General features: G+C 43.9%; 1 protein-coding gene and 1 long non-coding RNA gene across 10 annotated transcripts in view; one reads left to right on the forward strand and one right to left on the reverse strand.

Annotated features, from left to right (window-relative positions):
• The window catches only part of LOC148326447 (uncharacterized), a 34,643-nt gene extending 14,188 nt beyond the window's left edge, over window positions 1-20,455 (reverse strand). The window contains exons 1-2 of the long non-coding RNA XR_015846084.1: window positions 20,319-20,455; window positions 17,754-17,852 (exon numbers count right to left, since the gene is read on the reverse strand). This is a non-coding gene — a long non-coding RNA (uncharacterized LOC148326447). The remainder of the gene's footprint in view (window positions 1-17,753; window positions 17,853-20,318) is intronic.
• A 605-nt stretch (window positions 20,456-21,060) lies between these two features.
• Window positions 21,061-27,432, forward strand: part of adgrl2b.1 (adhesion G protein-coupled receptor L2b, tandem duplicate 1) — a 96,702-nt gene continuing 90,330 nt past the window's right edge. For all 9 annotated transcript variants that reach the window (XM_088311554.1, XM_088311553.1, XM_088311556.1 and 6 more), the window contains exon 1: window positions 21,061-21,590. The gene's annotated coding sequence lies outside the window, so the exon portion shown is untranslated. The remainder of the gene's footprint in view (window positions 21,591-27,432) is intronic.

Raw genomic sequence — 27,432 nt, forward strand, 5'->3', positions numbered from 1 at the left:
AAAATGAAGTACGAGGCGTTTAGCATTTTGCAGCCAAATGAGCGGCACAGCATGCGAAAAAAACAAGACCTGCTGTTGCGCACTTATGCAAACATGGCTGTCATGCTGTGCTAAGAAAATGCTATATTTGGTTTGCTGGAATTTAAAAGCAGCCGGGGGGGGTGATCCGGTTTGATTATTTGCTTCAAATCCAAGAAAAGCACCTCAGTAACCCAAAAACAAGTTTTGTTTGATTTAGATTGAATACATTTTGCAATAAAAGGTTGATGAAATATGAAACAACACCTTATCTCCTCTAGTAGTGGCCCCGACTCAAGTAGCCGCCATCTCAGTGTGTCGTCAAGACAAATAAACGCCTTTATTGAAGAGACCGATCCCAGAAGGAAACAAACGAGTAGAAATTACATCATAGTGAGTCAATGCTATTTTTCACACGTCACGTTTGGACAAAAGAGTTAACTGCTGAGCCCATGTGAACACTTTTGCTAACCAAAACAGCAGCACAGAAGCATTGAAATTGATTTTTAGTTTATTAAAGACTTCCCTTCTAGTGGAAATGAGTTCCCTGTGCCGCATACCGCTAGACCAGTGCTTCTCAATTATTTTCTGTTACGCCCCCCCCCTAGCAAGAAGAAAACAATTTGCATTTTTTTTTAAGCGTTGGGGCTCAACTCAATTGGCCCGCCCCAATCAAAATGGGCCAATTTCAGCGAGGCTTGAAACAGAGAGTGAAAAGTGTACTGTAATACTTGATCCTTGGTATATTTTGACCAAAAAATGTTGAATAGCAAAACAAAAGTCTTGGGAACTGTTTTAAATCATTTCCAAAACAGTCAATAGACTTGGAATGTCGTCAAACAAAAGATTCTGCTCACACTGCCCCCGCCCTCTACTTGCCATCCAAACAAGATTTTGTCACCAGAGGCCCGAGGCAGACTTTGGTCACAATCATAGTTGTTGTGGTGGGTGAGGGAGGGGGTTTGGATTCTTTTAGGAGGGGGGTTGTGCCAGAGTCATCCAGCAGTGGCCTCTGTCTGTCTGTCATTTTCCCTGTCGTGCATCCTGTGGGAGCGAGCGCTTTGGACTCGAGCTGCATGGCCACATCAAACAATGGCTTTTTGTTGAAAACAAAGCCAGGGCAGCTTGCCTTGGAGTTGGGAGGGGGGGGGGGCTCTGTCGCTCTTACTCCCCCCCACCTCAAACTCCATCTCTCTCCTCCGGATGCTGTCTGCCTCCCACAATTCCGGACTGTCAGATCAATGCGTGCCAGCGCATCTCAAGTCTCTTTATATTTGCACTCAAACATGACGACGGCCTTCCAAACGTGTCAAAGAGCCGTGTGACATACCTGGCGTGAGTTGTTTAACGGCCGCCGTATGCCACTGGCATGTGCATGTCGGTAACGCGTGTATACATTCTTCACGCTGAGGCTGATTACTTTTATCGTTGCGTAATCGCGACGCTCTCATCACAGACTGTCGGAGCAAACAGCCAGAGTCTATAAATAAAATGTCAGCTTGCGTCTGCTGCTGCATTTAAAAGTTTGGATCTTGGCGATGCATGGCTTATGACTTCAACATATTAGTCTGCGTTTAGTTGAACGCTCCGCTTTATTTTACGACATCTTCTGTGATTTATGGCCGTCTGGACTTGGCTCACTGGCAGGCTCGTATTGTAATATTCGTGTCATTGTTCGATAAAAGGCAGCTTAGACTATTTAAATATGTCAGCTCATCTTTTAATGTGTGGCATGTAGACTGAGGGTAATAAATGCAGCTCCAGGTTTGATAAGCCAAATGGAGGTGACCTTCGTAGCAATTTTGACTAATGGCCAGCCAGCAGCGGGAAATTGATCTCATTCCGAATAGGGATGCTTTTCAGGTAAGCGCATTTGTGAGGCTGGATACACACTGCACGGTTCAAATGACACAATTTGGATTTTATGCTCTCAAGTGGCATGACTGCGATAAGTGCCATTGGAGTAAATTCAAATTATTTTCAGATAAGAATCAGGATTCTTCCAAATAAAAATAGGGTAGGCTCCCGCGATGCCAACGAGGACAAGGGAGAGAAAATAAAAGGATGGTCGGTCATCAACTTTAGTTTTGTCGCGGCCTGGTTGATTGATCGACGATAGCGGATTTTGTTCACGTTCAGTTTGGGCATCTGCAAACCGGCTGTTTCATGTATTCTGTCAATGTAAAGAAAGCAATGTCGGATATGGGACACTTGAAGTGCGCGTGGGAACAGACAGTCCCCACCCCCTCCAAAAAAAAAAAAAATGACATCCTCACTTGGATCAAAATTGTGAGGGAGAATTTTTTACTACAGTGTCAGTAAGGTTTGAATCGGGTTTTTTTAGGACAGGAACTTGCGGTTAGCATAACACAATAATACATTTGCGTTTACATTGAACTGTTTAGTTAAGAAAGTAAAGTTACACTAAAAGGCTGGGAAGTCGATTCAAATGTACATGTTTTTACGAAAATCCCCAGACTGTGACTGTTGAAAAACTCCCTGCTTAATGGAATGTATGTAGCGATGCTTTATGGGCTTGTAAATGCTAAAAAGACATTTCACTCGTGGCATGTTTATAAGAAAAAAAAAATGGCGGCGGTCAAACCACTTAGGTGTACTCCATAGTAGGCAAACACGGCGACTGTTTGCAAATGGCCGTTTCTCTTCCAACAGATTTGTTATGAATACCGCAAACAACACAAATCACTTTTGACCCTTTATAAAACTTCGCCGCTCTTTCTTTCTTTCCTTTTTAGCTGTCTAGGAAAAAAATTGCTTCTTTTTTTTTTGTCAGGTTTGCACCATTGCTATTCTGAATCAGAATTCCTCAAGTGCAATTATAAATACCCAATAGGCTGATATTTTTTTTTGCTGCAGCCTGGTCCACGTTTTAGCTTTTATTTCCAACTATTTTTATCTGCATCAGATACGTACAACAACTTATTTGCACCCATCCATTTTTTTATGTGAGGAAAAAAAGCATTGTAACAGGTGAAGACTACTTTTATAGGAGTTTAAAAGTAATAAACATGAAATCTGCAGCATCGTCTGTGGGTGAAAAACAAGCAATTGGAAATGGAGTGCAGATGGAAAATCCATCAGAGCAATTTCACGAACATTGGCCACAGTCAATAGAAACATTTAGAATGCCATGAAAAACAGCGGTCCCCTACCTTTTTTTCCACTGCGGACCAGTTCATACAAGTCCATAACTTTTCAACACCGCCAACCGGTGTCGGGGGCACGGGGGAGGGGGGGGGGGAGCTGGCACTTGTTGCTAATGCTAACGGCTAGCTGCTAGCCAGTAGTAGCCACTAACACCCGTGACTTGTGTCGGGTCATACAATGACGCCGTAATAAACTAGCGGTTTTATTGGCGTCCTAAATTAGCGACTGAATATAATTTTGAGACGCCGTTGTGATCATGTTGGTGGCAACGATGTCGTGTCAATTAAAACTGCGGTAAAGCAAACGGAAAAGTCAAAAACGGAAGTCAAGGTAGTCACCACGAGGGCTAACTTCAAAGTAAAAGTCAACTAAGGCTATTGTATTGGCATCCAAGTATTATTTGTCATGCTTTATTTTGAAGTCAGCCTTTGCGGAGGCGGGGTGTTTGTCGAGCATGTTTACGGCATACTTGAAACGTCTGTCTTAAATGACGGTGTCTGGACAAGAGACAGACAAAATCATTCATTTGAGGACTCGTTTGAGGTTTAAACTTCTTCTGTTGCTGTTATAGTCATTGCGGACTAATGAAATTGCCCTAATGTGATCGTGCAGTTTTATTTTTATCAACCATTCCGTGGTTCGTGCTCAGCCTGAACCGTGGCGCTTGGTCCGTACGGGTCAAAGATGATCCGTTGCACCTCTAGTCACGGGTCCAGCATAGATGGATGGAACAGAGAGAAGCCTGTCACTTTGCAATTTTTTTAGACTCAAATAATAAATAAACCACAAGTGCTGCAAGTTTTTTTTTTTTTCCATCTGTGCGGCCTGCCACGGACCAGTCCAAAGTCGGGGACCTCTGTTGAGGGCTTCTTTTCCGTGTCCCTTTCAAGTAGAATTCACAACTCAAGACATTTAAAAAAATAATAATAAACTAACCAAAAAAGCAAATGTAGCTATCATGACTCTTGTTCATTGTTCACTTCCGTAGGTTTGAATATGTGTAACTCCCCCCCTCCCCCACCAACCACTCTCTGCCGCAATAATAACAATTTCGTTGCAAAACAAACCTACACAGTAGAGTTAATACTAATGCAACGAGAGCGCCACTGCCCACTAATGGAGTGGATGTGCAATTACACTTTCTTGTAGTACTGGAAAAAAAGCATGTTCCCCAGTGTCACTGGTCACCCAGAAGGCCGCACCCCACGATTTGAGAACCACTGCCCTACAGTATGGGAGCTTGAATATCAAATTCAGTTTCTCCCAGGATAAAACAAATTCTCTTGAGGATCATTTTTCATGGCTCACTGTGCAAATTTAACCAACAAGACTGACCGAACGGTGAAATCGCACTTCTGTGGTGTAAAGGTGTTGCACCTTGCGAAGGTGAACCTGTCTCATGCTCGTGGATGACTCAGCTGCGCTGGAGCCCCCGCTGGTGCTCCATTAACAAGCACCTGGCCTGCGTTTGATCTAAGATGCCAGACTGAAATGTTTTCACGCTCAAGCAAATGCTAATTCCAGTCTTTAGTGCTTCTGACTCGTACACGGTACGGGTCGCTGATTGCACTTTCGGTGATGCTTCAGGTTGCTTTCACACAAGTAGAATCCCTTGTCTCTTTTAATCTACTCCGGTCCAATTCTTCCCCAGGCGAGGTGGATTGGGCCAATCAGGTGTCAATCAGTCCATTTTCGTCCGAGGTCTTCACAATTTTTAATGACAAATCCATTCGTTCATTAGTGGAATGTTTGTCCTCATTAGGGCTGCAGGTGAGCTGGAGCTCATCCCAGTTGAGCACTCAGCGAAGGCTCGGAAGGGGGGTCGTGCCTTTTTCGTCGCCGGTTTCGCACTTTGGAATGACCTCCTGCTAAAAGTTTGGCGACGAAAGAAGAATTCGACAACCGAACAACCGATGCGTCATTCGTTTGCTCTGTTGCCTTCCAGATTTTTGTTGACAATCCAGAAGCTCCATTTTTGATTTGACCTCCACAAAACCTTCCTCTTTGCATTCTTGTGACCAATGAGAGCAACAGGAGCAACCTCACATGTTTGTTTTTTCTCTCGCACGAACATTTTTACAAGCTCCTCACCAACTGTAAGCTGTAAATGTGAAAAGTGCTCAGGAGCTCAATTGAAATGCCGGTCGGTGCAAGTCGCAGCTGGGATGAGCGCTCCGCTATTAACACCAATAATAGTCGGGATTGAAAGGGAACCGAAGCGGGGGTCGCGAGGGGGGGGGCTTGAAATGCTCCAGAGGCCCTGAGAGACCGGAGCCATGTGTCTCATGTATGGCACCAGCGTATATTTCAACCATGCAGATCTTCCAGCAATTTGAATAGCCGCTTATTTATGCGTCTTGCAAACAACTGTTTCATGAATTCCATCTGGCTCCCATTGTTGCCGGTCTGCGCCCTCTCCGCCAGGATGGCTGACGTCTTTTTTTTTTTAAACAAGCGGATATGGAACAACCTGCTTCACTGCCCCAAACGATCCCTCGGGTTTTTAGACCGCTTTTCCTTTTTTTTTTTTTTCCCTCAGATTCCCTTCTCATACCAAGCGAGTCAAGGGCACTCTTCTGTTTCCTGGCTTCTGCAAACCTGCAGAGGTCAATCACTCTAAAAGCCAGTGGAAGAGCGCAGCGGGGGAGCAGATTTATGTCCTCTCGCATTCAACGGAACCATCGGGACATTCGTTTTCAATAAGAAGCATGACGTCTTCCAGCGAAACGTCTCCTTCAAAGAAAAAAAAAGAAAGAAACTTCGGACATCATTTGTTTGGGTTGTGACAGAAAAAGGGGGATTAGCATCTTGTTAACATTATTTTTAGTGGCTGTGTTTCAGATGAAGTGGAAATGATCATGGACTGTATTCAAGTATGCGCATGCTAATCACACACCGGGTTTCCATTTAAGCTCCACATGTCTGCTGAAAGGAACGGAGGGAGGGAGGGAGGAATGGGGGGGGGGGGGGGGGGGGTGAGAGGCTCGGATCAATTGCTGAGCACATGTTCCAACGCCCAAGTGCGGCAATGGGAAGTCCGCACGTACGAAGGAGGGCAGAGGCCAGTGGCTTTAATTAGCTCGCTTCAGCACATCTGCATGAGGCCGACTTCAAGCCTCGGCGGCGCGGCCCGGCGCGGTCCGACGTGGCCCGACAGTCACGGACGCGAGCCTTTAAACTCACTCCCCCAAAGGGAGTCTGTAAAACGTCATGTGCCGCTGGAGTCGAAGGCTTATCTGGTGGCCATCAAGCGCAAGAATGCAACCGCATGCGTGTATCCTGCAGATAAAATCGGTTTGGGCATTTTTTGGGGGGGGGGGGCGGGGGGGGGGGGGGGGTCATTTGAGAAAATCGACTCAGCATGTAAATCCTTTTGGGTGTCCTTTTTGTTCTTTGTTGGGAAAAAAACAGGATGGAGCTTTTGTATTCATGTTCAGTTGCAGGAAATATTTTTTGAAACAAGAGATGTCGACTTTCGGTGCGATTCATTTTTGGCAAGGATCTTGCTGGATTCAAGGACTCCGCAGCAGACATCCTGATTTGGTGGACTTGCCTTCCTATTCTACCTGCAAAAAAAATGGGAGGGGCATCTATATGAACCGCTGCAGCTTTTTGGCTCTGTGAAATAAAACGGCACAACACAATTGTGTTCCACGTGACTTGATTCAGCCAATCAAATCAGTTCATTCAAGCCAGTTTTGGGATGTGGAAAAAAGTGGGCGTGCACAAGCAAGCAAACGTTGAGGAAAAAAGGAAAAGCCAGTATTTTTCTTGTCACTAAGAAACTTTGTCGAAAATAACAGCGACAAAAACTGCTTGTGACCATTAAAATATATATCGTGAATATCTGGCGAAAAAATATTTGCGACATGCACAAATAAACGCCAAACTTCTCCACTCGATGAGATACAAAAAAAATAAATAAATAATGCTAACTGCTAACAGGAAACTCACCAATAAATGACAAATTTCCAAATAAACAAAGTCATGTATTCAATAAATAAAAGACTCAAATTTTGCAATGTATAGCATCTTAAATATTTTCTTTTTAGGAAACGATAGGACGATTTGGACAATCTGACATGTTATGTTATAAACGCAGCAATGAAATATTAAAAGCACGTGGGGTGATACTTTTTTTTTTTTTTTGCTGACGTGACGATGTTTCAAATGAGTTTAAAGGTTTGACGTTCTGCTCAAAAAAAAAAAAATCGTCAAGCCTGAGGCTGAGCTGCACTGTATTTGTCTACGGCGTGGACTGTAATTTGACCGTCGGTTTGGTGAAGGCAAAATATTTGGGATTGAATTTGAAAGCGTGCTATATATTTTGTATCTGCCAAACCACGTCTTGAAAACATTTGCCTGAAGAGGTCGGCGTCAACATTTAATTAAGGACTTTTCTTTGAACTGTTGAGATGTTGCAAGAAGGCAAAGATTTATTTCTCTTTTTTTTAAGTCTGTCATTTATTATTCAAATGAAATAAAGTCCAGCAGCTGGATGCGAGAAAAGGGGACCGCTGCTCTCTCTCTCACTCTCTACCTCTTCCATTCCGCTCAAGCCGTGACTAAATAAAAGTTCAAAGAGAATCAGTGACAGCATCTCATTTGCATATTTCCAATGAGCAACAGTAGAAGCTGCAATCTGGGGAGGGTGGCAGGGTTGTTGTGTGGGGGGTGGAGGGGGCGGGATGGCGTCGGGTTGGGCTACCGCGGCTGCTCGTGACGGCGGAGGTCGTCAAGTGGGTTTGTTGTTCCCGTGCACACAGGAGATAATCAATGCATGCTGCGTACACACAATGCGACTTTTAAGGAACAACAACGAGCCACCATTTGGAAGTCAGTCTTGCGTCAAGCGCCGTTTACACAAGATTGCTTTTAAGTGAAAACAGATAAATACAAACGGGGCTCCGGCTGTTTGTTTACATGACGATGGCTTTTTTGGGAAGGCTAACAAATGATTTCTTTTTTTTTTTTTTAATGATAATGGGAATGATCTATTAAAAATCAGTGGCAGGCAGTGCATTTGGTACCGTGGCCTTAAGTCATTCAGCCGAGTAAAAAATTGATGTCTTTAGCTGTCAATGGCAGTAAATGAGTTAAATGAGGATTCACCTGATTGAATGCACCTCCTAATAACGCCACTATCATGTTGTAATCCAGAGCTTCTCAAATAGTGGGGCGCGTATGAACCTGCCGTACTACAATAAAGTGTAATTGCACCTCCACTCCAGTAGTTGGCAGTGGCGCTCTCATTGCCCATTGAGCGGCGAGTTTTAACTCTTCGGTGTAGGTTTGTTTTGCAAGTGGTGCTGTAATTAATGAAAAAAAAAACCAAACCTGATTTAATTTTGGGGTTACCAAAAATAGCTTCCTCAAGAGAATGATAAAGAATGCAATTTAAATAAATTTGAAAATAATATGCTCTCGCTGCTTTGAAATTATGACGGGGGGGGAAATCCAATGTTTACGGAAAAACAAAGGAATTCAGGATGAGGCTGCACAAACACTCTTTATGCAGGATTGACCTTTTTTTTGTGTGTTGCGGTTTTTCCACATTGCTGGAAAATCTTCCAATGCAGTACGGTCCTTAACTTTTCCTTCAGTTCATCCCTCAGCCCACAAAATTCTCATGGGAACACGTCCAATTGCATTATGCTTCAACTTGTGCACAGATCCACAAACTCTGCAACGAGTAGTCAGGAACCTGAACCCCCCCCCCCCCCAAAAAAAAGAAAGAAATTCAAATTTGGAAAGATTATTAAGGTTGTGTGCACCAATATTTGGGAGTGTTAAATGTAGAAGACATTTCATTTCACTTCTCATCACTTTTTTTCTATCACGATTCTTTCCATCTAAAAAAACCATCGGAACTTTTCAAAAATTTTCAAAATGTAGTCTTTTGACACCAGCCCAAAAAAAAAAATGTGAACATTATCTTTCAAAACAAATTGTGTAACTTTGAATATTTAGTTTTTGTTCCGTCAGCTTGTTTCTTTGTCTGACATCCACAACAACAATTTCCCAAAATGTCCTTGTAGTATGTTATTACATAGTACAGCGGTGTCATGCCATTTGCCAGCGCGAGGGCTGCAAAACGCTGCCATGTGTGTGGTGAACGATTCCGAGCTGAGCTGCTTAAAAAAAAAATCAAAACAGTCTCAAGCTGCCCTTCACCTCAGCACCTGTCGGTGGGGTCACGTCAGTGGCAGCTTGTCCCCCCCCCCGACACTCATTCTGACGCCCATCCAATCAAAAAAATAATGGCACTCCCTCTGCTTTTTATGTTTGAACTCCCGAAAATTTGAGAGAGCCTTTTTTTTTTTTTTTTCAAGTTCCCCGTGGTGCTGTTGTGTTGTACCGCAACAGGCCACAAATCTGACAGCAGACTCTCCAACTCCATAAAAAAATAAAAATAAAATAAAACAAAATAAATCCTGTACCGAGTGCAACAGCAGCCGGTAAAAGCAAGCCGAGGAATTTGGTCAAAGGCGGAATGCGGCCAAACACTTTGAATTGACGCGAAGCATCGTGGAATGTCGCAAGCGCCAACAAGGGGCTTACAGGAACAAATGGATCGGCCATCTTTCATGTACGGAGCGGCCACATCCGGCCGCAGAGTTTTGGTTATCGCATAACATCGGAATGTTCTCTACTGTGAAGTGGAAAAACAATCTGCAGCTCATTAAAGCATGAATTTATTTGCGCCATCTTGAATGTGGCGACGCGTTCGTGATGGCATTTTTTCGATCGTACTTTATTACCTTGTCAATTCCTCGCTAGTGCGTTAAAATGTGTGGTCTTGCTTTGGAAAGGAAGGAAGAGACCACCATGTGTCACGAGCATAAGTTGACTCGCAACAGGTTCCTCCTCGACATGTTTTTTTTCCGCTCTTCTAGTTGGTGACCAGAATAGAAGCGGCACACAAGCGTGCCGCTCCTGCCGGCGTGATGGTGGCCCACCCCAGGATGCGTCTGCTGAAGGACCACCCCAGCAGGCTGCTAAAACCAAAAGTCCGGGGTGCCTGCGGCGCTTTACGACCCTCACACGAGAGGAGGGCAGTTGCGTTGTTGACACGTAAAAGAGTGGCGGAGTGGCGACTCCATTTATGAGGCTTGTGCACTGCGTTTGGTTTTAGCCAGAGTGCGATTTGGAGTCGCAGAGATCCCGCAAAATTAAATCATCAGAGATTATTTTCCACCACTGCCTTTTACAAAGAAGTCAGTGAAGTGCGACATTGCCGGCCAGCACTGGCTAGAAATGGGCAATATGACGATATTAGTCGCGAAGATTAATATTTTTTCTGAATAAGGCCTCGGACGAATAGTGCGTGCTCCTGGTCTCATGAAATCTGCCTGGCAACACAAACTAGCTGAATTCTGATTGGATAAAAATTTCAACCTAAAAATTCAACACTAGGATATAATATGACATCGATGTGAAGAATATGAGAATTTTTTCTTGATTATTTTAGGCCAGCAGAGAAGGCCTTGAAGGCCTTGACCGCCCACCACCGCTGAAGGCGGTTTCAAATGTTTACCCACTCTGCAAAATTGTTTTTAAACATGCCGAGCTGACTGACGCGCGCTGTATATCCCATTTCATCTACCGTGTCCTCGTCATTTAAATATACCACGAGGTCAGAAACTGCTTTTATTTTAAGCTACTTTAAATATAGGGCAAGTCGAGACTGTGCTCAAAAGGACGACTATTAACAGTAGAGATGAACAAGAAAATCATTAGAATAACAATAATCATAATAATTATGATGATTTTTAATGTGAGCTGAAGAGGAAAAAAACAATTCCTAAAACGGGCAAAGGTAGGAAAGGCCGTCCCCGCTTTCCTGTTCAAACGGCGGCATGCTGAGCTTTGCAGGAGAGAAAAGGGGGCAGCAGCCGAGGGGGCGCTGGGGAGCATTTGAGCGCCCCTCTCATCACCCTCCTCCTCGTCTGCCTCCCTCCTCCGTTTTGAACCCGTCTTTCGTCTTTCCCGCAGCCGGCGAGCACGCCAAAATAGATAATGAAGAATGTCAGGCTAGAAAAGAGAAAATCACCTCTACCGAGACCAAGCTGTTCCAGAGGACTGGCTTACATTCCGCTGCAACTCCCACTGATTTATTGCAACCCCCCCCCACACACACAAGGAAAAATAAGGCTGCAAAAAAGCTACACAGCTGGTTAATGCCAACCGGTTGCGACCCGCGATGACGAATGCCATCCCCTTTATGAATGCGCTGTTTGGTTCTGCTCCGTCAAAAAGACGGATCTTTCTTTTAAAGCCGCTCCCCACATGTGCAGATTCCATCATTCCTGATTTAACTGGACTCCAAAAGAAGCGCTTGTGTTCTTCCTCACATTGGGGCGGTTGCGTTATCACGTTTCCTGACCGTGCGCATGTCCGCGTTGGGCCTGCGCTCATCAACGGTCCATGCAAACCCAATTACGAATCAATTTGAGCCCATGTCAGACAGCCTGGCGCCCGGAGAGGGAGAAATGCTTTTAATATGAGCGTGCTATCGTTGTCTCACCGCCTTCTCTCGTCTCACGTGAAGAGCTCCTCGCCTGCGAGGGCTCGCTGGTGAAACGGAATGGTCGTCCTTTCGCGGCGAAAAAGCATCACGATGAGGGCATAAATCATGAAATCTTCCGGCACAATGAGCTTTTGACAGAAGGCATTTTTTATTCTGCCCATCTCAGTCGTCGTGGCTGACGCGAGCTTATGAAATGTGCTTTCGAGTCGAGTCAAGCTTGTTGGGCTGCGATTGATGTGGCCACCGTGGATGAGGGGAAAAAAAAATGGTCACCTTTGCTGGTCTGTTTTGAACAAGGGTTTAAATCATTCTCGGTTCCTTTCGCATCTGCTGCAGCTTTGCACGGACAAGAAAGGCTCTTATTCAATTTTACAATGGAAGTCAACCCCCAAAAAATTCATGCAATAAAATATTCTGGGTGCCTTCACCCGTGGTGGGCGGTCAAGGCCTTCAAGACCTTCTCTGGCCCAACATAATCAAGAAATCCTGATCATATTCTTCACATTGATGTCATATTATATCCTCGTGTTGAATTTTTAGGTGAGACTTTTAATCCAATCAGAATTGAGCTAACCGGTGTTGCCAGGCAGATTTCATAATACCGGGAGCACGCGCTATTCGTCCGAGGCCTTCCGATACAATCGTGCGGGCGTCTCTTCTGTCTCAAGGGGGCGCTCACAGTTAGATAGCTGTGATAGCCAATCAGATCACGAGTTGCTTACAGCGAGCCTTTTTTGCTAGCTTCAGGTTGAAGGCGTTCTACCAAATCGTGAGGAAAACGAAAGTTTAACACCTCGCGACACACCCGTCACGTGCTGTTGCTAAAAAAGGCGGCGCAACCAGACGAGAAACGTCGTCGTCGGAAAAGATTCAACCGAGCATGAGGAAAATCCGAGAGGGCGTCTGTGTTATTGATTTCAAAATGGGTGGCACTCGTTTTGATTTTCAAGCGAATGAGAAAAAAAGAAACCCGCGCGGCCATTTTGTCCGTCTCCACCAAAGGGCGATGGTGATATTTGGATGAGAACGCAAGCGTGCGTAATGGCTTTGATTACTGGCTGCTGACAGCACACGCCAGAAAAACCATCTCGCGGCACAAGACTCACTCGCTTGGACTTCTTTTATCTTTCTCTCTGGGAAAACATACACTTCAGTCTCAGGCTACTTCTGAGAGGTGCTCACATCTATTTCAGCTTGCTTTTTTTTTTCTCCCTCCATTTTTTTTTTATTCAATTTTATTTTAATACTCAGGTTTTCTCATGAGCTGCTTCAAAAAAAACAGACGTCTTCAAAAACCAAGCAACCTTGAGAGAGGATAATATCGCCCTCTTTGCCGGATTTATTATTTATTGCGTCTGTGTTTGGTGTGAGGTTAGGCTTGTGCTCCAGGGTGCTAAAAATAGTGGCGGTCCCAGGCCGTGTGCATGAATGACAGGTTTCCTTTCACTGGCACGCAAAGATGACCCGCTTTTCTCTTTTCCTCAAAAGTTAACACGGAGATACAATATGCTTTAAGACAAGAGATGTTTTAAAGCATTGGTGTCAAACTCTGGCCCGCGGGCCAAATTTGGCCCACAGTGTAATTATATTTGGCCCGCGCAGCTATACCAAATGACTACTATACCATTTTACATTCTATATGATAATAGTAACATTCAAATTAATAATAGTAATTTTAAAAACTAAACATTGTATTGCATTAATAAAACCACCTATCATAAAAAATTTCAATTAATTTAAAAAAAAAAAAAAAAAAAGCATTTACCGTAATTTCCGAACTATAACACGCACCCGTGAATAAACCGCAGCAACTGTTTTTGGGGGAAAAAAGAGAAAAAAAACGATATACCAGCCGCACTTATAAGCGATAGTTTTCTTTGTTGAAAGTCATTAGAGTCATTCACTACCAGCCGAGTAAAAAAATAAATAAATAAAAATAAAAATTGACGTCTTTAGCCGTCAATGGTCGTAAATGATTTAAAAGAGAACAGACCCAAGAGGAAAAAAAAAATTGTATAGCATATTTTCTGAATTATAGAGCGCCCCTAGTGGTGAAAGAAAAATCGGAAAAATACGTCAATTGTTTTTTAAAAATTAAATGCCGGCCTGCAGCGTCGTTCAAGTTTAATTTTCGGCCCACCATGTATTTGAGTTTGACACCCCTGTTTTAAAGTAAAAGGTCTTGCAAAAGGCGACTGAGCTTCATGCAGAAATATTGGCTAAAGTGCTTTGTTATAGTTTTGAAAGTCATGTCATGTCATTATCCACACCGCTTATCCTGTACTGGGTCACGGGAGGGTGCTGGAGCTTATCCCAGCTGACTACGGGCGAAAGGCGCACTACATCCTGAACTGGTCGCCAGCCAGTCACAGAGCAAACATCGACATCGTCACTGAGTGGGAACCGAACCCACGCTGCCCGCACACAAGCCAGGCGAATGTACCACGACACCATCACATACACTAGTTTTGAAAGTGCTCTATAAATAAAGATCAGCTCAGTTTATTAGCTACACTTCCCCGGAATCGTAATTTTTTTTTTCTTTTCTACTTCCTGTAATGTGTCTACTTCCTTTCAACACAGGAACAATGAGCATTTGTTTCCATTTGTGGAAAAGAGTCAACTTGTTGCGCACAAAGCGGTGACACAACACTTGGATCAAGATAAACACGCACCACCGGGGAGTGAATTAAAACAAAGTGCTTTCGTCAGCGTTCTCCAAATGCTCCAGAACGAAGAGCGAGCGAGGAGCGCTCTGCATAGGTTGATTTCAGGCTTGTTATTCTTCAGACAAAAGCGACAGTGATTCCGCGTCCTGTTTTCCCTAAATTGAAGCGGGGGGGGGGGCGTCACTGTATGAGCCACAAAAAAAAAAGCCCCACCGAGTTGGATCCGAGTTTTTTGTCATACTCGATGTGTTGTAGGGAGCTGAAATCACCCTCGATATTCTTGATCTAACTTCTATCGCTGGAGTTTGCTGTCAACTCAAGTCTCATGAGGGAAAGGGGTTAGGAGGAAGCCCCCCCCCCCCAAAAAAAAGAAAAAAAATGGAGTCTTACACTCCAGAAGAGAAGATACTGTGACTGAACCCGGAAACCGCCTCCAAACAACGTGACGGAAGGTTGCAAGTGAAAAAAAAATGCACCTTTTTTCTTTCATTCAAACCTAGCGAGGTTTGATTCCATCTTGCAATGCGATGAGGAAAAGAATGCAGTTGAAAACTGTTTGGTGACCATCCAGTGAACTTCAGTCATCACGTGAGGATGGAAGTTTCAATTTCAAATTCAATTTCTCAACAGAAAAGTGTGACATCGTACAAGCTTTAAATTTATTGTTGTGACGTTTGATACAACGCCGACATTTTGTATGTAAGTTGCAGCCGGGAGAGATGGAAAACATGCAAGAAAACTTTGCTTTCAAATTCAAAGGTGTCCTCAATCCTGTTCCTCGAGGACCGGTCGTCCTGCCCGTTTTCCATCTCTCCCGACTGCAACGCAGCTGATTGAAATGATCCGATAATCAGCAAGCTGTGCAAAAGCAAATAACGATCGCTCAGGTGTGTTGCTGAGAGATGGAAAACGGGCAGGACGCCGGCCGTCGAGGAACAGGAATGAAAACCGCTGCATTTGAAATGGTCTCGTGAGAAATGCTGAAATCCTGCGAGATTTGCAGCATTCCGTTTTTTTGCAACATTTCCCCGAAATGTTGTGGTCGCGTTCCAAATATGAATGCTGAGGTTCCACTCTTCATTTGAATGCAAAGTCAATTCCGTTTCCACTCGGGGCGTGTTGACCTCCCGGCAAAGAAGAGCAGGCTGCAAAACTTCGATTATAAACATCCTTCAGCGACCGCACGCTGGCTTGGATCGAGGGCAATTGGATTGGACGGGGACCGGGACCTCTTTAATCTGTCATCTGCGGGGCAATTGAGGGCAGTGCAGCGTCCACTCGCCACCAGAATCTTCCCAAACAAGCCACGTTTCCTCCTTGGGGCACACTTGTTGTTCTGGCAACCGTGAACGGGACCGCTTCGTAAACAAGCGACCCAAGACTGATTTTGCAACTTAATGCTCGGTGCTAGCGTCCGCTTGCAGGTTTATTTGAGACTTGGCCACAGGACTTTGAATCGCCTTTGAATGCGTCTGAAGTTTCAGTCACTTTTGGTCCAGTTCGGCATGCTGAGACAACGATTCACACGATTTGGGTCAATGCATGTTAATCCTCAGTGAAGATTTGGCGGGCCGTGCATTTCACACGTAGGCCTTCAATAAAGTCCTACTTAGTCCGACTTGCATAAATCCCCCCTCGTATCATTTTCATTCTTCTCTTGAAAGGTCCGCGCAAGTTTATCTGCAATTAAATCCACACTTTTCCCTCCTTCGGACAAATATTTTAGATTTTCGCCCGTTCCGACTTTCTGGTGTGTTGATTCCGCATCGTGGGACTCCCTCTCAAGTGAGTATCCAATCACAAAACATGTTTATCACCAGCGAGAAGGCTCACGGTCATCAACTCGTGATCTGATTGGCTATCGCAACTGTCTATCGACGGGAAAAGCTCCCTTGAGACACCGAACAGACGCCCGCACCATTATATCTGAAGGCCTCTGAAGGCCTCGGACGAATAGTGCGTGCGAGTGGTATTGTGAAACCTGCCCGGCAACACGAGCTATCTGAATTCTGATTGGATCAAAACTAAAAATACAACACTAGCCGATAATTGATCGATCACAAATACCACGACTCGTTCTTTGCCTTTTTCGACAGGCTTGAATTTGTGTTTACATGCGCAACCACTCTTCTTGTTTGAAAGTTCACCAAGACAAATGACCTTCCTTACACTCTCCGCACAGCTGAGAAGCAAAGCATCAAAGTGAAATATCCAGAGAAAAACTTAATTATTTAGAAGAGCGGAGGTGCATAAACAAAAAATACGCCGCAATATGATTTCAAACCGCGAGTTACCACAAACTCCTCTGAACTGCGAGCGCAAGATTGATAGGACGGAAATCATCTTTTGAGAAAATGTGCTTCTCCGTTCCGCCACGGATGTCAAGATCGCGATAAGGTTGACCTTTTTTTTTTATCTGCCTCATTGCTCACAAAGCTGCGGCAAGCTGCTCAAAACAATAAAACGGGATATGGACGGAGCATTCCTCAATGCGGAGAAGTCTGCGTGGAACAAAAGCGTTTATCGAATCATCCTTTGATTCCTCGCTCCCCCCTCCCACTCCTCCCCCTCAATAAACGACTCGTCTCTTCTAGGATGAGATCGTCTTTGAGTTTGAAGCGTTTGATCATAATGAGCAAAACCACTTGGTAATGACTCGGGATGTATTCGCCGCAGCGTTCCCAGCTCGTATTCGCCACACCCCGCGTTATTCCGGCGCTCTCGTCCGCACGCTCACACGAGACGACGCCGTTTGAAGGCGAACACGTCCAATCCCTCCAAACGGCGTCGCCCTGTGGGGCCTCCGAGCGGCAAGATCGCAAACGACCCCCAAAAAATGTAAACGTCATGACACGCTGTACAAGTTTTAAAGTGGAAAAAAACGCCAGCTGCACTTTTGTCCGCTTTCTGCTGCGGGATTGTGTTACGACGCTTTATTAGGCTTTTTAAAATAAATGAGCAAACAACTTGTAAAAGGATCCATATGCTCGAGTCACTCGCGACCATTAAACACATTTCTCGTGCACGGCAGCCACAAAAGTGTGATGTTTATTGTTCCTGCTTTTAATTATTGGAGAGAAATGCAGTAAGTTCGTGATAATGAGCCGTCGTAGGTAACGCTATGTGGACGTGCCCTTGCTATTTGGCCCCGCCCCTCCGCCAAGCCACAGTCATTAAAGTATATTGGGTGAGCAAAAGCAAAAGCAGCCGTCGAATGTGGAAGCTCTTAAAGTGGTGAGAAAGGCGATTTGTTTTGCTGCTGCCTGCTCGAGTTGTGTAAACATCCAACGTTGAGGATTTCACACAGACGTTCCGACGGATGAGTCAAAGAGGAAATGAAACGAGAAGTCATCAAAAAGTAAGCGTACCGTCGTCGCTGTCCGGTGGAGGACAACCGTCGGATGTCGCGCGTCCGCTCGTCGGCGGCCAACGTCGGATGCACCGCCGATTCGGTCTCAACCAATTTGCTGTCGAAAGAAGAACAATCGGACATCAGCGGTGCTTCTTCTCAATTATAATCATAATTTACAACTTGCAATCTTTGACGTTTCATTTTAAATGTCATGTCTGCACAACAGAAGAGCACTTTTTATATTTCTCATTTTCCACATCCAATTCAACCCGGATAGCAAGCTTCTGCTCGTCCATCGAGAGCCTGCTGACCGACTGCGTCTCTACCTGGTACGGCGGCTGCGCTGAGGCAGTTCGAGTGAGGCACCGGAGGACAGTCAAAACAGCGCCGAGGATTGTCGGCTGCCCTCTCCCCTCCTCGCCCGTTGCCTCAGAAGAGCTCACAAGATCCCAAAGTTGCCCTCTGGCAGGCGCTACAAGTGCATCAAGACTAAAAAACTTCCCGAGAGGCATCTCCATGGTGAACTCGCGCACGCAACTACCCTTACCTTACAGAACTGCATTTTATTTATTTCCTATTTATCTTTATTTAATTATTTCATCTTGAATTATTTTAATTGATATATTTAATGAAATTATTTCTTATATTGCACTTAAGAGGGAAGCTCTCCAATCCCGTCGTACACGGTCAACAAAGCGCATTCTGATTCGGAATGGTCCGACAACCGACGCCTATGCTATTCACGACCACTAGGGGTGATATTGGCACAGTTTGACTCAACATAAACGGTGTTCATTTCTTTCTTTGGCGTTTTAAGTCAACGGCAGCGTCCCTCAGCATTTGCAAAGAGTTTGCAAAGGAAGCTGTAATTTGGAGTTGTAATGACGAGGCCCTTTCGAGCTCCTTATTTACTGCGTGAGGCTTGTTGCGGCCATGACATGTCTTTCCTGCCCTCGGACGAGTCTGCAGGAAAAACTACTCGGATTCTGATATGAGCTTTTATTTTTAGGGGGGTAGAGCACAGGAGAGAATGACAGGGTGCCATGAAAAAAGCCAAGACAAGCATTTTCACGCACTGCAAAAAAAAATGTAGTCCTTTTGGGTTTGTGTGTGTGTGTGTGTGTGTGTCTACATTTCCCCTGTACTGACCACAATGGATAAGACACCCATCCCAGGGAGAGTTTACACTTTCGCTCGTGGTCCGTACATAAACATTATTTCTCTGGGTATGACGATGTGAGCTTGTAAATTCAGCCTGCCTCACTCATCTTTTCACTTTCCACCTGGTGAGCATGACCCAGATCTCTTGTGCGCGGCTCGCCGTCTGTTTTCATACCGAAGCCACGGGTAACAGAGAACACTCACCCTGGCTATGTATTTTGGCTCAGGAGAGGGAGCCAAGCGACATTTCAGACGTTAATAGATTCTCATTTGGTGCTTAAGTATTTGGACTCGGATTGACTCCGCTTAAGCAAACACATCCTGAATCAAAATGTCGGATTTGCAAGACGGGGGAGATCTTATTATCAATGGCGGGGAGCTAAAAATAGTCGAATAATGAAAAGCTAAAGATGCTAGCGAGCTGTGGATGAGGTTTCAAAAAAAGGGAAGCTGAACTTTAAAAACCTAAAGAGAGCATCACCGCAAAAAAAAAAAAATTGGCTCCCGGCTGTGTGGATCGTTTTTTGGTGTCGTCTGACTGCTAAGACAACTTCACATGATGTTTGGAGGCGTAATGACAGAGCGTAGACAACTCATGGAGAAATTGCACGTTGCCGTGACAATCGGGAAGCACGGCACCCTCAGACGTTACACATCACACGAAGAAAATGGATGCCGATCGGCCTTTTGTGTGGTGACTGAATCCATTTTTTGGGGGGGGGTATTCAATACGCAGCAGCTGGCATCACAGGACGAAATCGCTTTGGTTCTCTTATCGGGCAAACATTTTGTTGTCCAGTTAGCCATTAGGATGAGCTCATATTTGCCCACAAATGGAATTTTAATGCTAATGTGTTGCAGCTTACAGTAATGCGCTCTCAACTTTGGAGTGGTAATTCCAGCAAGAGAACTTAATCACTGCCCCAAAAGTCAGTTGGGCTTTCACTTTTAAATCCCTCCGAGGACATTAAACAAAGTTACAAATAGAAAACAATCCACAAATCTTCTTTGAAATCACCAGAGGATGCATGGCATGATTTGTAAACAATACCTATCAGGCGCATTAAAAGAAGACATTAATTTTGCGCTGCTATGAAATGGAAATTGGATTGTCTGTGTCTCCGATTTGCTTTCAATTTTTGGAGTGACACAGTTTTCAAAGACAGCGATGTTGCTCCGGGTGCATTGAATTAAAAATAAAAACACACACAAAAGGTGTGTGTTGTTTGCTTGGTGATTGGCAAATAATGTCATAAAAACTGTTGTGCTGCAAGAAGTGAGGATGATCAAACGATGTCGCCACAATTAACCACATTATTCATTTAATAAATGTAAAGTAAAGCAAGTATAATACATGGAATTATCCAATAATTTGAACATTTAGTTAGCTGCAAAAACACCAATTTCATTTATTCTGTACCTGGAAATGCCATCGTGGTCAGCCACTGTTCAGATTCTCCGAAACTCAAGCAAAACAACTAAAAACAAGCCTCGATCGCACAATCAAGGTAGCTCATGAAAGTCCTCGATCGTCTGAGCCGCTATGTTTCCAACCACGTCCAGCCTAAAACTTTGCTTTAAGACAAGATTTGAGCTCGTCGGCGTTTAGCCCCGCCCATTAACTTTGAGGGGCGAGTTTGGACAGATAAAATAAATTCATGAAACACTGCAACACAAATCATTAATTAAATACAGAAATAATGACATTTTTTTAACATATAATGATTGGTCATTTAATTAATTAATGACCCATTGATTTAATTCCATATTTAAAAAACAAATGAAACATTTAATTAATCATACATTTATTTTATTATTTAATGGTGCTTTTATTTATTTATCAGATTTTTTTCAATTCCATATTTAATGAATGAATAAAACACTGAATTAATTAATGACAATTTTAATTAAACATTTCATGGTGTACGTATTTATTCGATTAGGGCATTTTCAGTCCTCCATATTCTATCTATCTATCAATCTCCCGACAATTAATTATCTTTCTCGGCAAAACACAAGGGATGATCACAGCCTGAATCCATTCCGAATTCCAAATGGCTTTTCGAAAGTCCACTCCGGGATTTCTTTGCGTCCGTGTCCAGCCAGCTGCTGCAGAGCTTCGGTCCAGTGCTGCTTGCTCGTCTGCTCACTTGTCCTCTTGACTGCGTTCGAGTCGAGTCGTGTGGATGCGACACGCGCTGCTGGCGTGCAACTAAACCGGAGCTCACCTCACCGACGATCTCATCTCAACACTCCCCGGCTTGAGTGCGCCGCTGTCGGGTTTCAACGACCCTCCAGAGCCACTTCGTTCACGACCTGCTCCGGACTCCCCCCCCCCCCAATTCATCCTCGTCTTATTGGAGCCTGCCCCCCCCCCTTCTCCTTTTTACTCTAACCTTCTCTTTTTAAACGGCACGCGCGGGGCATGCGGCTTTACTTTTAACCCCCCTCGTTCCTTCGGTCGCTTATGGAGCTATTCGTCCCGACTTGGATGTATCGACGTGCGGGTGAGCGTCGACCTGCCATCGCCGCCTGTTCGCTGTGAGGCGACCCGAACATGCAGCCGAGCTGAGTTTGTTTTTGTGTGACCCGGAGCTCAATTTGTGGGGGCCTCCTCGTCTGAAGCAGGCCGGCCGAGTTTAAGCGCGGGGGTGTCGATCTGAAATTCACCCTCCTTCATCCTTCGAGCACAGTAAGTATCAATCGATACCAAACGTTTAACCACAATGTGGGCGCTTTGCCTGACTTTTGTCAAATAGTCAATAAATGCAATGTAGACTTTGTCGCTTTTTTTTGGCTTTGGTAATTCTATATTAATTTGCACAATGCAATCGGCGCGTTTGTGGCTGGTCAAGTGCAATCGCGAGTATTTGCGGTGCAGCCCCCCCCCTCCAACACGCACACACGCACACACACACACACACTTTGAACATCATCTAAGTAGCTGCATGTCAGTTGCTGTCTCCATTTACCTCTCCATTTTGCAGCTATAAAATAAGATCATTGCACAGAGCATGTATAATTCACGGAGCCTCCATGCCAGCCATGCGAGATGATGGCACACACACACACACTCACCCCCACACACACAAACACACGCAGACATGTAGACAGATGCAGAGTTTTTACAGGCTGGGGAGCAATATCTGGCAGCCCCCCCCTTACGTGAGGCATTTTCGGAGGCAGGATCCTCCAGAGAGCAAGGCACCGCTGACACATCAAGGTTAAACCACATTCACGCTCCAATTTCAATCGTGAGCTGACGAGCTGCAACGAGGCAAACGTCGTCAAGTGTTGGGGATTCAATTAGAAGATCTTGCCGCTCTTCCTATAAAATGTTGGAGTGTCCCCCCCCCCCCTTAATTTATGAGGTCACCGAGCAAAGAGAAAAGTCATGCATGGCCTTGGTGGTCTTGGACACCAAAGTCATCTCATCACGCCTTTATTTGCAATGGGGCACAATGGGAAGCATGCAATTGTCCAAAATGTCTCCTTGGTGGACCATTCCTACAACCAATGTGCACATAGTTTATATTTAATGGAGGTGAAACTGTTGAGTTATTTTTGGAAGCCAAATTGGAAACTTGGACTTCAGAACTCTTACTAGAATCGTAAAAAGATAAAGAAATAAAAGAATGAGGTAAGCAATATAGTAATGAAAAATAAATTGAATTTAAGCAAAGAATGGCTACATTATGTTGGCAGTGATCATGAAGGATATCAGGGGGAAAAAAATCTGCATGAAAGTCGTGTCATCTTGACTGCAATCATTAAAAAAAAAAATAATTCAAAGAATTTGAATGCATGCAAGACGATTGTGTTGATGGTGAGCCTCGAAGGCCACTAATGCGCGTACGGTTCGCATTTCATGATTCATAACAATTAAGTGGTTCTTTTTAGAAGCGTATTTAGTAACTTGAGTGGAAATGAACGACATACAACTCATTAAGAAAGCAGAATAATTTTCATTCAAGGCAAAATTGGTCGATTACGCGGTCGATTCGTCGTAAAGAACATTTCAAGTTACAAATAAAAAGTTATGGCAAGTGTTTTATAAATCACTTTCTACATATGGTTAAAATATACATTTCCAAATGTCCAGAATGTGTTGTTGGTGGACCCTGATGCTTAACTCATTCACTGCCATTGACGGATATAGAAGGCAAAAATTAATTTGACCTGAGCTGGCATGTGAATGAGAAGGAAAAATGACAAAGTTACAAAAGAAAGTTTTCCACTTTCTGCATGCAATTCGAATGCAGCTTCTCCACATAATTTAACGCGTGCAAGGCGGTCGTCCAAAACGGCTTGTTAGTGGACCCAGAATGGAACGCTTGCGCATATATTTCACATTTAATGCTTCATAAAAGCTGTGTCGTATATTTTGCAACCATAATTGGCAACTTGGAAATGGACGCCACTTGCCTCACTTGAAAAGCAAAAATAATCATTTAGGAATTTCTTTTACATTTAAGGCCAGATGAGTAGATTATGCGGTTGATTAATCAGGAAGAAATGAGGTCAGAATTGCAAAAAAAAAAAAAAAGTCTATTACAATCATTTTCTGCATGTTTCTGAAAATAATCATTTTAATGTGTGCGGGGGTTAAAGTGTGTTGTTGATGTACAGTTAGTGTACACAATTAGTTGGCGTCATTTCATTTCATCCTGCTGGTTTCAGTTTTGCTCAAGTCCTTCGAGTGTCATCCTACATTTATGAAGAAATACGATGCAGACGTCACTGATGCTATATTGCTTGACTGTGGCCAGATTTTGGTGCTTCCAGCGTGTGTTGAGCTCCCAATCACCGACTCTATGTTAAAGTGGAAAATGGCGGACGCATGTTTCAATGTTGGAAGAAATATTAATTTCAATTAAGATTAGGTGGATAGGATTTGGTTGATTTTTATTTCATCAGGGCCCAAGGTGGTTCAATTATATCGACTGACACATTTTAAATTGTTGATTAGTGATAGACCGATTATGGGCCAGGCCGATTATTGGGGCTAATATTTGGCATTGTTTAACTTTCAAGGCCGATAAATTAAACGCTGGTTCATTTTGGCTCGCTGCGGCACACGTCTCACTGTCTTTGCTGTGCTGGTGGTCCCGCCTGCAGAAGCAGGTTGTCCCGCCCACAGCACTATCTGATTGGCTCCTTGTAGCAGCCAATATGCCTGTTTGCTTTTTCACCTGGAGTCACACGTTTTGCCGAAATTTGAATAAATGTCAGTCGACTCCAACTCACAACTAATAGAAAACTATTTACCGTCGTATACTTGAAAAAGAGATGTTTGTTTTTCAAACTAAGTTGTCTGTTTTCTAAAATCTAAAACAAAACTTTTAACATGTAAATCACTGAAGTTGTTTAACTCATTCACTACCTGCCGAGTTAAAAAAAAAAGAATGAATCTTTGACGTCTTTAGCCGTCAATGGCAGTAAACGTGTTTAATCAATATGTGCTTGAAGGAATTTAAACTAAGTTTTTATTTTTTAAGATTTCGATCCCATTTGAACCCTTTTATCAACAAATGAATATCGGCTTGAAATATCGGTCATCGGCCTCCACGACTACTAATAATCGGTATCCATATGCGAGCCGATCATGGATCAATCCATTGACGAAGAGGTGTGTCCCAATACTTGTGGTGCGTGTAATCGCATTAACAGCTGTCAGGGTGTGGAAAAAGGAGCGGCTGTTCTTTTCCGGGTGGTTTCGAAGCCAGCTCATGCATTATGATGACATCATCCGCATGCTGGGGGATGACAAATTCGGCTGGATTTTTCAACTTTTACGTTTTGGCGTGAACCAAAAGTCCTCTTGGCTTGGTGGAAGGGAGGACGAAGGGAGGAGGCAGGTCCATTCTTTGACGATTGTGTTTGGAAAAAAAAATGCTGCTTTTCAGCTCGCAATGAATTGTGGGACAGTCGAAATTGAAAGCGAGCGAGCGGGAGGAGGACAAATGTTGTGTTCCATTCTCACCACATACACACGCATGCACTGCCCCCCCCCCCCCTCGCCATCTCTCACCCAAGCCAGGCATGCTGCTCGGGTCCATTTGTCGGCGTTGTCCTGGGAAGGAAGTGCCATCTCATCTCGCCTCGCACAAATGCTTTCAATGCAGGCGAGTGTGAATTCTAGCGGCTTTTTGTAACTTGCCATTACCATATCAAAGTGTCTGCATTTCAATAGAGAGAACACGAGCTACCAGCAACCCCCCCCCCCCCCCCTTCCACCAAACCCGCTCTCCTCATTCCATCCTCCTTTCCCCTCCTCTTCCTCTCAAGCAGCCTCGTCCTGCTGCTGGTGGACGATACAGATGCCGTTATTTGGGGGGGGGGCTCGCATTTTGTTCGTGAGAATTTGTCGGCCGTAATCAAAATCATCAAACGCCTTTTTATAGTCTTTTAGGGGGGACAGCGGCCACCTTGGATCCCCCCCCCTCGCTCGCCCTCTGCCCCTCGAGCACACATCTACAAAGATCGGATTTTCAACGGAAAGAATGAAGCATCCAGTGTGTGTGCATCCGTACTGTAAGTTGATGAAAATATGTTTACTCACTTTGGCTGCTCGTTTGGCCGCAGACATCAAAAATAGCTGGAGGGAATTTTTTTCTCTTCACGCTGTTTTTGGCTGCAAAGCTTTGGAGCTTGGTGTGACACAGAGCAACTGAAAGTCTGCAGCCGAAATAATATTTATTACACTTTGCATGCAACTTTTGTGAAGAGAAAGACTGTGACAAGACGATTTTGCCCCCCCCCCCCCCAATATTTTCCTTGGTTGGATTACGAGCAAATAACCTTTGTTAGATCTACAATGGGAACATTTTATATAAATAGCACGCCGGCCTCATAGTAGCCTTCGTGGGTATTCTCCGGCTCGTTAGTTGCTCAATTCCCAAAACATAAAATTGACGTGATTGAAAACTTGAAATGGAGTGTGTTGCTTGTTTGCACTAACAAACTATTTGTTGGCCGTAAATAAACGGATGCTTGAAATTGCCAGTGTGGAGAGCATTTTCTTGAATGGCAAATAAGTTCAAACATACTTGGAATTATGTTCAAGTGTACTTGTCAGCTAAATGGTACAAGCATAGCATTTTTTTTCACATAATGCCAGAGGGCATTGACTTGCGTATGCACAAGAAAAAAACTAACAAACTATTTGGCCTGCATTTCTTTCTCCAATATCTTAGAAAATTAAGAAAGTAAACATTGTTTAGTCGTAAATTTTATGGTTTATTATGCCTGCAGTTTGTGATATCCGCTCATCTTTTTTTTTTTCCCATAATGCTATTGACGTGTGCATGTACAGAGCCTGTGGGAAAAAATACAGGAAATCACGCACTGCAGACGGAATAAAAATATACAATTACAGTATTGCGATACTTAAAGCCAAATGCTTAAAAAAAAACATAAATAAAATATAGATCAAAATAAAATAAAAAAAGGATATAAAATATGAAATAAAATATCAAATTAAATATAAAATAAAATATGAACTATAATATAAAATGTAAAATCAAAATAATAAAACCATAAAATTATGAATAAACAATGTTTACTTACTCAATGTTCAAATTGGTATTGGCCAAACATTTAAAAAAAAAACTTTTGTATTTATTTATTTAAACTCGCTTATTCTCCAATCAATGCCGTGTGACATTATAGTGGGAAAAAAATAGTCCGTTTTGTCTGCCAGCGCATTCAGACGTACTCGCCATTTTGTTTACTCCAAGTTAGCAGTTCCACGCTTCCGTATAGATGCAAAACGATCAAATGAAGAACTGTTTGACTGCACCGGAGTCTTCTTGTATTCTTATGTTGAGTCCAAATGTGCAACTCTGCAGACGACTTCCCGGGCCAGAAATTCTCTCAATTAAACATCAAACGACGACTTAAAGAACTAGAACATGTCCTTAGGTTTAATACAGATAAGTGCATGCATGTGTGCTGTCGACGAGAGCTCGGGCCTGCAGTCGTTTTGTTCGGAGCGGTTTGAGCTAAGGAAGAGGAGGAAGGAGGAGGGGGGGCAGCGTGGTGGGGGGGGGGGTGCGACACGACAGGAGCTCACCTGCCATCTTCACTCACGGGGCGTGGGCTTTGACAGCTGTCTTGTCTAATTCCCTTTGATGCTCTCGCACTGAAACGTTGGCCACCAAATGGACAATAAGGCGAGAAGGACGGCCTGCCGTGAATCATCGCCGCCGGTCAAGACGGGTCGCTTCTGTTCCGATCGCCGTGTGAGCGATCGACGGCAAAAAATGCAGTTGAATCTAACTTTAAAAAAAAAAAATTCACCTTCAAATTGACGCCATCATTAAACCCTTCTTGACATTTTAACATTCAAGCGCTAAAAGTCTTGTTAGTCTTAATGAGACGTAAAAAGACGAGAACGTGAAGTCATCCTTAACCGTGATGCCGAGCATAAACGGCGCTCACTTGAACATTAATGATCATCGCTTCGATTTATGTCGCGCCGATCAAGAGGACACTTAACAATAGCTCATCTAACGGGAGTCATTAAAAGGTTG

This window comes from Idiotropiscis lumnitzeri, chromosome 12 (assembly GCF_059441095.1).
Source record: "Idiotropiscis lumnitzeri isolate Australia: NSW breed Sydney's pygmy pipehorse chromosome 12, RoL_Ilum_1.0, whole genome shotgun sequence".
NCBI classification, from domain to species: Eukaryota; Metazoa; Chordata; class Actinopteri; order Syngnathiformes; family Syngnathidae; genus Idiotropiscis; species Idiotropiscis lumnitzeri.